The sequence below is a fragment of the Octodon degus genome, unplaced genomic scaffold (assembly GCF_000260255.1).
Source record: "Octodon degus isolate 3935 unplaced genomic scaffold, OctDeg1.0 scaffold00144, whole genome shotgun sequence".
NCBI lineage: Eukaryota > Metazoa > Chordata > Mammalia > Rodentia > Octodontidae > Octodon > Octodon degus.
Genome location: NW_004524720.1, coordinates 4,045,191 through 4,055,005, shown reverse-complemented (window position 1 = coordinate 4,055,005; position 9,815 = coordinate 4,045,191). Strand labels below are relative to the sequence as shown.

Below are 9,815 nucleotides of genomic sequence, written 5' to 3'. Positions count from 1 at the left end.
TACAGGGTGTTCAGGGTCTCACTACTAGATTGGACTCCTAGTGATTCTCCTGTTTACAGCTCCCAAGTGCTGAGATTACAGGCGCCACCACACCCAGTGTCAGTTACCATTTCAGCAGGGTCAGGGCCAGCACTGCAGGCTGGGGAGCTACAGGCGCTTCAATCCTCTGAGCTATTTGGTTGGTTTCCTGCTAAAGTCTAACAGTTCTATCATGAAAGGCAGATAATTATGCTTCCTTCTGATATTTTCAATCTTGTATCTTTTTAATTTTTGTACTTCTTCAATAAGCATCTGATTTTTGACAACTTCTGACTGAATAGCACTTAACATATTATTACCCTGATCTGTATCCATGGGCTCCTCCTCTGCAAGTTGTCTTTGTAACTCTATCTTCTGTTTATATTTCGTTTTTATGTCACACACAATGGCCATTAAGTTAAATCGAATTTCACCTTCACCGTACTTTTGTATCCTTTATTCTATGACTGGACATTAATCCAGTCATCTTGATTGCATGCACCTAAATCAATTGGTCATTCTCTTAATTGATACAATTCATATAATCTTCCATTAACAGGAACATAACTGACAAAGTGAAAAGCATCTTCTTCTTTGGCTGACATCTTTGGATCAAATTCAGATATTTATTGTCTGGCAAAACTGTTGTGCCCTTTCGAATCACATCTGAATTGTTCAGTGCCAAACCTTTCATAACTTCATCCAAACTTTGTGAAAATTCTTTACATTCTGATAATGTTTCTCCTAACTGGACATCTTGATGGGTACAGTTCAGTAACATACTTACAATGGCTTGAGTAGCACAAGCATTATTACCTGTTGACCAAAAAATATTGTATCAACTCTGGAGTCCTGAACCACAGAGCCTGCTGGTTATTCTCCTGGCTGCCACTTGAAAAGAAAAATTAGTCCATGAACTGGCTTTAATTTTTCAAAACTCTCAGGTTCTAAACTCCATATCTCTTTAACTTGGGCACCTCGGCAACTGAATCCTTTAATGAGCTCAGTGAAGACTCTGGAGTCACTTTCCATGAGGCACCACTCCCCTGGCCCGTCATGGCCCGGGCCACATATGGACCCGCTCCACCTCTCTCACTGGAACCCCCGGCCCCCACCCCACTAGCTGCAGTTCTCAGCACACAGTTCTCAGCAAGCCCACTGCAGAGCTTGTCAACCCCCACCTACTTCCCCAACAGCCTCTGGGCAGCATGACCTGCAAAGCACCAGAGCACAAGAAGACACTCTAGCCACCCAGGAGATGTCGAAAGTCGTTCATATTTCTTTATATGTGGAAAAATTCAACTTAATTTTAATAAGCTTTTCTAGCCCAAACTGTTCCCTAAATACATTTGTTGCTACTCCATTGCTCACAGTATAGCCAAATTGTCCTATGGATTTATCAGTTTCCAAATACTGACTTTAGCCCATTTATTTTATCTTGTAACTGTTAGATGACAGTACATGTATCCTCATTTTTTAAAATGCATTTGGTTGTTGCAGGATCTCACTATGCAGCTCAGACTCCTCGTAATCCTGATTTCAGCCCCCCTAGTACTAGAATTACAGGCATGCACCACTACACCCAGACTCTGTAGCCAGCTCAGCCCACCCTAGGAGCAGAGCTGGTGCAGCATGTGGTACTGGGAATCAAACTGCAGTCTGTGCTTGCCTAAGCTTACCAAAGTAGGCATTTTAGTCCACTGAACTGTCTCACCAGCCCTTTTATCCCCATGTTGTAACCTCCATCATGTCTAGTCTTCCTTGAAATTAGTGTGTGTTCTACAAATATTGAATTGACTAGACATACTTTAAAAAAGGATAAATGAATTTGTTAGTGATTATACATGCTTAAAACCACACATATTTCAAAATTTGAAATAGAATGTAGGTTATTGTATACATCTGTTAAGATGAAATATTGGAATAACAATAAATTTTCAATTAGGAATCATGAGTATGTCTATCCTAACATACTAAGGTTTAGGTACGCAGATTTAATTGTGTATCATTTTATGTAGTCATATACCTAATATTCCTTCTAAACATTTTCTTGAGGTCCTGGGTGGCATGTGCTCTTGTACTGAGGTATACCCCAAGACGTTAAATATTTTTAATTCATGGTTTTAAATTTTTATCCTCTTTGGCTGAGTCTGGGTTATTTTTCTTATTTTTAAGACAAAATACCCAACTCAAAGTTAAAGGTAGAAAGCTTTATTGTAGCTTTCTGTAGAGATTTCAGTCACGTTTTGCTGGCTCCAAGGCAGAGGGGCATCATGTAGGAGAAACAGTTTACGGCAGGCAGAGGGCGCTGTAGCATAAAACAGTGAGAGTGAAGGAGCAAAGCAACAAGCAGCCCTCTTTCTATACTGTCTTATCCAGGCTACCCAGCCTATGTATAATACTATCTATGTGGTTTTCTGGATGACCCTTACTAGATAGACTGAAGAAGCTCTCTTTGTCAAGTCCTGTTCTTTAATGAATAATTTGGATTTTGGTGGGTTTCTTTTTTTTTTTAAATCTATTTAGATAATCTTCTAGAGAAAAAGTCAAGGTCTTTCATTCTATTAGCATGTAGCACATTGAGTTACTTGGGTAGCAAGTTTATACCGCATTTCTAGGACTGTTGATTTTCTTTACTGTCTGTGTATGCTCTATTCTTAATCTTTTGCTTTTTAATGCTTGACACAGGTCAATTTGGTCTTCTTCTCCTAGACTTTAAGATGAAAGTTCTGTTTACTGATTATGTTCTCCTTATCTTTCAATATACTTGTTTGAAGCTATGAATTTTGCCCTAAAGCATCATGTTGGGTGCATTATATCGATTTTCATAAGGCATGGTTTTGTCTTCCTTCATCTCAGTATACTTTTTAGTTTTTCTTATAGTTGGTTACTTGACTCATTGATTATTTAGGAGCATGTTGCTTTAATGCCACTTATTTATAACTTTATTTAATTTCCTTATATTATTATTTTGGTTGTTCCACAGGGGTTGTATGAATTCTCACCTGTAAAATTTATTAAGGCTTGGTTTATGGTCCAGCATATATGTAATATATAGAATTCATGAGTTCTAATGGGCATCTTCGATTCCAGCCCATCCCTTCAGGTTTTATCTTTGCCTTCCTTTATTTTGCACATGTTTTCTGACAGTGTGAACCTGACTGACCACCAACGAGGTGTTTGTTCATATGCTGTATCTTCTAATGCTTCTGATTTTCTTCTTACATTGTTTAACTCACACCATTAAAAAACAAATCCACTAAAAAGATTTTGTGTTTTTATTTACATCCCACTTTCTTGAGCAAGGCTAAGGGTGTATATCACAGTTTAATTCATAGGTTAGTTGAATGAGTGCTTTTTATTCTTCAGGGGGTTTATTTATTTGCTTTCAATTATCATTCCCATTGTAATGCTATTGATTCAGTTTGTTTTTGAAATATAAGCATGAACTTCCCAAAGTGAAAAATACTGTAAAAAAATGTCCTGAGAGAAGTATCATTCCTCCTGCATCTTTTCCTTTTGCATCCCCTACCTTTTCCCTTATTCTCTTCTTAGGTAGCTAAATATGTTATTTTCTAGTTTATCTGTCTTGTGAATCATTTCATAAAGATACTTGTCTCCATGTTTACATTTTTAATTAGGTACTATCCATTCTTTTTTTTGGCAGAACCAGGGGTTGAACTCAGGCCCTTGCACTTGCCAGGGAAGTGCTTTAGCACTATCCATTCTTAACACAAGGGAGGCATACTAGACATCCTCTTTTCCAACTTTTTTTAGCTTAACATTATGCCTTAGAAAAATTAAACACCTTAAATATACACTGATTATAAATATACTTAGGATTTTTATGTCATATTTGATAAAATTTACTTGTAACTTTATAAAATGTGCAAAAATGTGGCTAGTTATTCTAAATTCAAAATCTAGGTTTTCACAACATAGCTACTTTTCTGTTTGGTATAACTGAATCTTTATGCTGTTTCTTATGAAGCATCAGCTGAAAATGAAAACCTCAGGCTTGAGGAAAGAGACTTATCGCCAGCCATGCAAATGCAGGAAACAGAAGAAAATATTTCCAAAGTAAAGGAACATAAAAGTAAGCATAATCATTAGAAATATAGTTAAATTATTTTAAGTTAAACTCATCAGATCTTTTTCCTTTGATTATGAATATTTTACTTGAAAATACATTTTGAAGAATTTTTAAAATTATTTATTTATTTATTTATTTGTGGGACCGCAGATTGAACTCAGGCCCTTGCGCTTACCAGGCAAGCGCTTATTCTACTAAGCTATAGCCCCAGCCCCTAAAATTTATTTTTATTAGCGTATTTTAGTGCATGTTCACATTGCTTGTGGGGAATTGGTACATGCACATAATGTCTTAGTTCCTTTTCTTCACCACTTTCCTCCCTCCATCCATGCCCTTCCATGCCCTGTTCCCCTTCCTTTTCTTTTTTTTTGTACCTGTCTTTAGTACCTAACGTTTAAATTCCTTGTACGGATTTGGTACGTATACTCAACACATCTTAATGCATTTTTCATCTCTCTTCCCACCCTGTCTCTCCCAAACATGAATACTTTTAGCCACCCAGAGAACTACAGTAAAATTTCTGATTCCTTTAGATTGGTATGTATATGGTCCATTACTACTGTTTAATGTCATTCCGTGTTCAACATTCATGAAATATAAGTCACACAAATTTCTCATCTCCCCTTCACCATCTCTTTTAATTAGTAGTTCCTTGATAAAGCTCTCCAGTACCCTCTCTTTATTTTTACACAAATCAAAGCAAAATTGGCTCATTACTTGCCATACCTGTACGTTTCATGATAGATCTCTTTCTGTTTAGGGGTAACCGATATACCACCTGAAGACACAATTTTAGGTTTAAGAGCAGACTCTGAAACTGAAAATCTTGGGGTTTTTGGAAATGAGACTTTATCTTGTAAGTAATTAACTTAAATATTTAAAAAAATTCTATTAGTGCATGTGTATAGTGCATAATGAGTACATTCATTGCAGGGGATTGGTACATGTATACAACGCATTTCCATTCCCTTCTTTTTTTTTCCATTCCCTTCTTTTCCTCCCTCCCTTCACCCCTTTTCCTTCTCCAGCATTAGATTCTTTTATTTATTTTACAGACTTTATGAAGCTAATTATCATATGCAGATTAAAGACAGATGATTACAGGTTAAAGAACATATAAAACATGTAAGACAATTGTAGTAAGTCAAGCTGTACTTTCAGATACATTTCCCACACTGGATTATGACATCTTTTGTCCTTTCTCCTTTTCTCTGTTGTCCCTCTTTTATTTTATATAAGCATTGGGTTTTTGATAGAAGAGAAAACATGCAGTATTTAAGCCTGTGTGGCTAAGTTACTTCACCTAAATTACGGTCTTTCACATGACTCAAGTATATTCTTTTTTATGGCAGAGAGGCACTCCATGTGTGCATAAATGCCACACTGCTTACCTATTCATCTATTGATGGTCATGTAGGCTGTTTCCATGATTTAGCTATTCTGAATTGTGCTACTGTAAGTAAGGGAATGCATACACCACTGCAGTATGATGTCTTAACTCTTTTGGGAAGATAATGACCTGGAAGGGAAATTAGCTACATCAAGTGGAATTTGCACTCTTAGTTCTTTTAAGGAATCTCTATGCTGATTTCCCTAGTGGCTGTGTCAGTTTGCAGTCCCACCAACAATGGGGAAGGGCTTTTGCTCCTTAAATGTTTGCTTACTTGAGGATAGCCACACTTTTTGGAGTGTTGTGGAATCTCAGTGTTATTTTAATTTGTATTTCTGAAATGGCCAGAATAGCACTGTTGGACATTTTTAATGTACTTACTGCCATTTATATTTCTTCATCTGAGAAGTGTCTAATCATTTTGATTTTTTTTATGTATTTGGTATATGGTTTACAGGGACACCAGGGTCCCACTATATAGCTCAGACTCATAGTGATTCCCATGTTTTCAGCCTCCCAAGCACTGGGATTACAGGCATGTGCCACCACGCCCCGTCTCAATCGGCTGTCTCCGCATGCCCTAGGGGCTGAGCTAGCACTGCATACCAGGAATTGAACCCTGGCTTCTGCGCTCTGCCTAAGTAGATGCTTTAGTCTGCTGAGCTATTTGGCCAGCCCTGTCAAATCATTTTGGATGTCCATTTATTAATTGAATCTTAAATTGTGGGGGATCTGATTTTTGTGAGTGATTTATATATTCTGCTTATTAGTCTTTTGTCCAAGGAGTAACTTGCAAGACTTTTTTCCATTCTGTGTGTCTTCACTCTGTTAGTAATTTGCTGTGCAGCTGTTCATATTCATGTGATACCATTTGTTGATTCTTAGAATTTTCTCTTTGGCAATAAGGTTTTTTGTTTTGTTTTCTTCTTTATGTTGTTGTTGCTGCTGCTGCTGCTGCTGTTTTTGTAGTACCAGGGACTAAACTCGAGACCTGCGCTTGCCAGGCAGGCACATATGCCGCTACAATAAGGGTTTTGTTCAAGAAATCTTTGATTACAACTATATCTTCAAGAAATTGTAACATCATGTAACTCAGTAGTGTCCCAAATTTTCTGAACAAGGAGATTATGGGGCCAAAGAGGAAAGTGATCGATGATGTAGAGTGTGCTGAGGGAGAGTAACCTAGAGAGAAAACATTCTCTCAGGCTTTCACAGAGAGCACATTGGCCAAGCAATGGCCATGACTCATCCACATGGCTGGCACTGACAAAGGTTCTGCAATCTGAGGCACAGGATCTCAGGATAAATCCTGAGGGGATTTCACTGACCTTATCAGACCCAAAAGCTACAACTCTTGTTGCATAGGTCGTGCTTTACCTTGATCTTAAACATCCAGCAGAAAAGTATAAAAATGAAGTATAAGAAGTAAAGCCATGCTGTTATGTTGAGCTGTAGGGGACTCAGGTCAACAATTTCTGAAACTGCCAGTCAAGAGGAAGACCCAATACTATTATGGACTACTGGACTCTTTTAGAATATTTTGCTGAGTTAACACACCTATAATATTCAAATAACGGAACTAAACACAAAAAGGGGATACAGATGAATGTCCATTTTGTATCTGTGTATTCAAAATGGTTAGGATAGATATATAGTTACATTCTCTTAATGAATAGAGGGATTTGTTCTGATAGAGTTTGAAAACAGGATATCATGTCTGCATCTTGTACAGCAAATAACCACTAGGAAGAATGTATGCAATGTGTTGATTATTGAAACTGTCCTACCAATTTGGTTTGAAACCGTCTCATCACTATTTGTCTATCAATAAAATTATGGGGAAAAAAAGAAATTTGCCTGCTTATCATGCAGAACATTAAGTGTTTTGAGGTTGGTGAGATAGTTCAGTGGCATAAGCCCCTGCATGGCATGCACAAGGTCCAGAATTCAATCCCCATTACTGAGTCTGCACTGCAGAGAGAGACCCTGTATCAAATAAATTTTTAAAGAGTTAAGTATTTTGTTCTAATGTTTAAAAATTGATCCATTTTAATTTTAGTTTAGTGCATAGTGAGAGCTATGGGTCTGGGTTCAACCCTCAGCATGTAAATAGCCAATTTTCCAAGAATCATTTATTAAAGAGACTAACGCTCCCCCAGAAAAAGAATTTGCCTCTTTGTAAAAATAACATAGCTGAGTGCATGAAGTTGTTTCTATATATTCTGTTTCACTGAACCACAAGTCTGTTTTGTTTTGTTTTGTTTTGTTTTTCACTACCATCCTGTTTTTATCCCTGTAGCTTTGTGCAGTATAACTTGAAATCTAGGACTGGGATGCTGCTTGCTTTGGTGCTGTTTCCCAGAATTTCCTTCGCTATTCTAAGTTGTTTTTAGTTCCATATGAATTTTAGGATTACTTTTTCCAGTTCTGAAAGGAATGTTAGGGTATTTTGGATGGGATTGTGTTAAATCTATATAAAAATTTTGGAAATATGGCCACTTTGAATATATTGGTTCTGCCTTCCAGGAACAGGGCATATCTTTCCATTTTCTGATATTCTCTTCAATCTCTTTTTTTCTATAGTTCTGTAGTTTTTAATATAGAGGTCTTTCACTATTTTGGTTAGATCAATTCTTAGGCAGTTCATTTGTGTTGTTGTTGTTTTTGGTTTTGTTTTTGATGGTCTGGGAAAGGGTGTTGTTTCCCCCCAACTTCTCTCACAGTATTTTGTTACTTGTGTACAGGAACACTATTAATTTCTGAGTGTATCCTGCCTGCTATACTGCCAAATTTGGATTCTAGTTCTAGCAATCTTTTTGTATGGCTTTGGGGTCTTCTATGTAGAAGATCATGGCATCAGCAAACAATGATAATTTAACTTCTTCCTTCCATATTCATGTCATTTTTCCCTTATTACACTAGCTAATGTTTCACGAACTATATTAACCACTTAATAATTTATCCTGAGCATCACTTGGGCCACACATTTGTTTACATATTGAATATCTCTAATATTGCTTACGCAGGTATCATTTGATGATGGTTGATTATTTTTGGGGGGAGCAGATACCTGTAATCGAACTCAGGACTTCACCCAGACCGGTGTTTTGCCACTAAGTGAAATCCCCAGCCCAACAAGTTGATTCTTATAAACTTGGTAAAACTTTTGTTGTTTAATTTCCTGTTGTATTTATAAAATGAACAAAAACATATAATTTTTTATTATTCTGTATTTAAGTAATTTGGCTGATAAGTGCTTAAACAGAAGTTGGGATAGCAATAATCCTTGTCTTACTCCTCATTTTAAAGGGAAAACTTTTAGCCTCTCTCCATTTAGTGTGATGTTGATCATAGATGGCTATCAGATTGAGAGAAATACCTTCTATTTATATTTTCTCTAGTGTTTTTATCACGAATCAATGTTGAGTTTTTATCAAATACTTTTTCTGCATTTATTGAGATGATATATTGAAATGAGTCTATTGTAATTTTTGTCTTAACTTGTTTTTGTGGTGTATTATATCTACTTATTTGTGTATATTGAACCATCCCTGAATCCTTGGAATCAACCCTGCTTGGTCATATGCAAGATCTTTTTGATGATTTGCAGCATTTTGTTTGCCAGTATCTTACTGAGGATTTTTGCCTATGTGTTCATTAAAGAGATTAGCCTGTAGTTCTCCTACTGTTGGGTCCTTTTCTGGTTTTGGAGTAAGGGTAATGCTTGCTTCCAGGAATTAATTTGATAGAATTGCTTCCCTTTTCCTTTTATTAGCATTTGAGGAATATTATTTTATATCTTCTATAAAATTCTTGTAGAATTTGGCAATGAATCTGTTGGGACCTGGGATTTTCTTAGTTGATAGTTTTTATTTATTTTAGTTACTTCTTCAACTTCATTGCTGATATTGCCTTATTCAGAATCTTTATATTTTATTGGTCCATCTTTGATAGTTTCTGTGTATCTAAGAATTTTCCCATTGCCTTTAAGTTTTCCAATATTTTAAGAGTACAAAGTCTCAAAATAGTTATTTATAATCTTATTTCAGCAGAACCATTGCAATTTCACCTTTTTATTTCTAATTGTACAGATTTGGGCCCATTCTTTTATTTTGATTAGATTACCTAAAGGTTTGTCTATTTTGTTTATGCTTATAAAGGATTGACTCTGATTCATTGATTCTTCATAATTTTTTCTTAATTTCAGTAACTTCTATGGCTGAGAGATAGCTCAGCTGCATACACACCTGCCTTGAAAGCACAAGATCCCTAGTTTGATCCCTGGTACCACACACAAAATAATAATAATAATAA

At 36.3% G+C, this 9,815-nt stretch overlaps 1 pseudogene; it reads right to left on the bottom strand.

Annotated features, from left to right (window-relative positions):
* Window positions 1–171: 171 nt before the first annotated feature.
* Window positions 172–9,815, bottom strand: part of LOC101562134 — a 13,545-nt pseudogene continuing 3,901 nt past the window's right edge.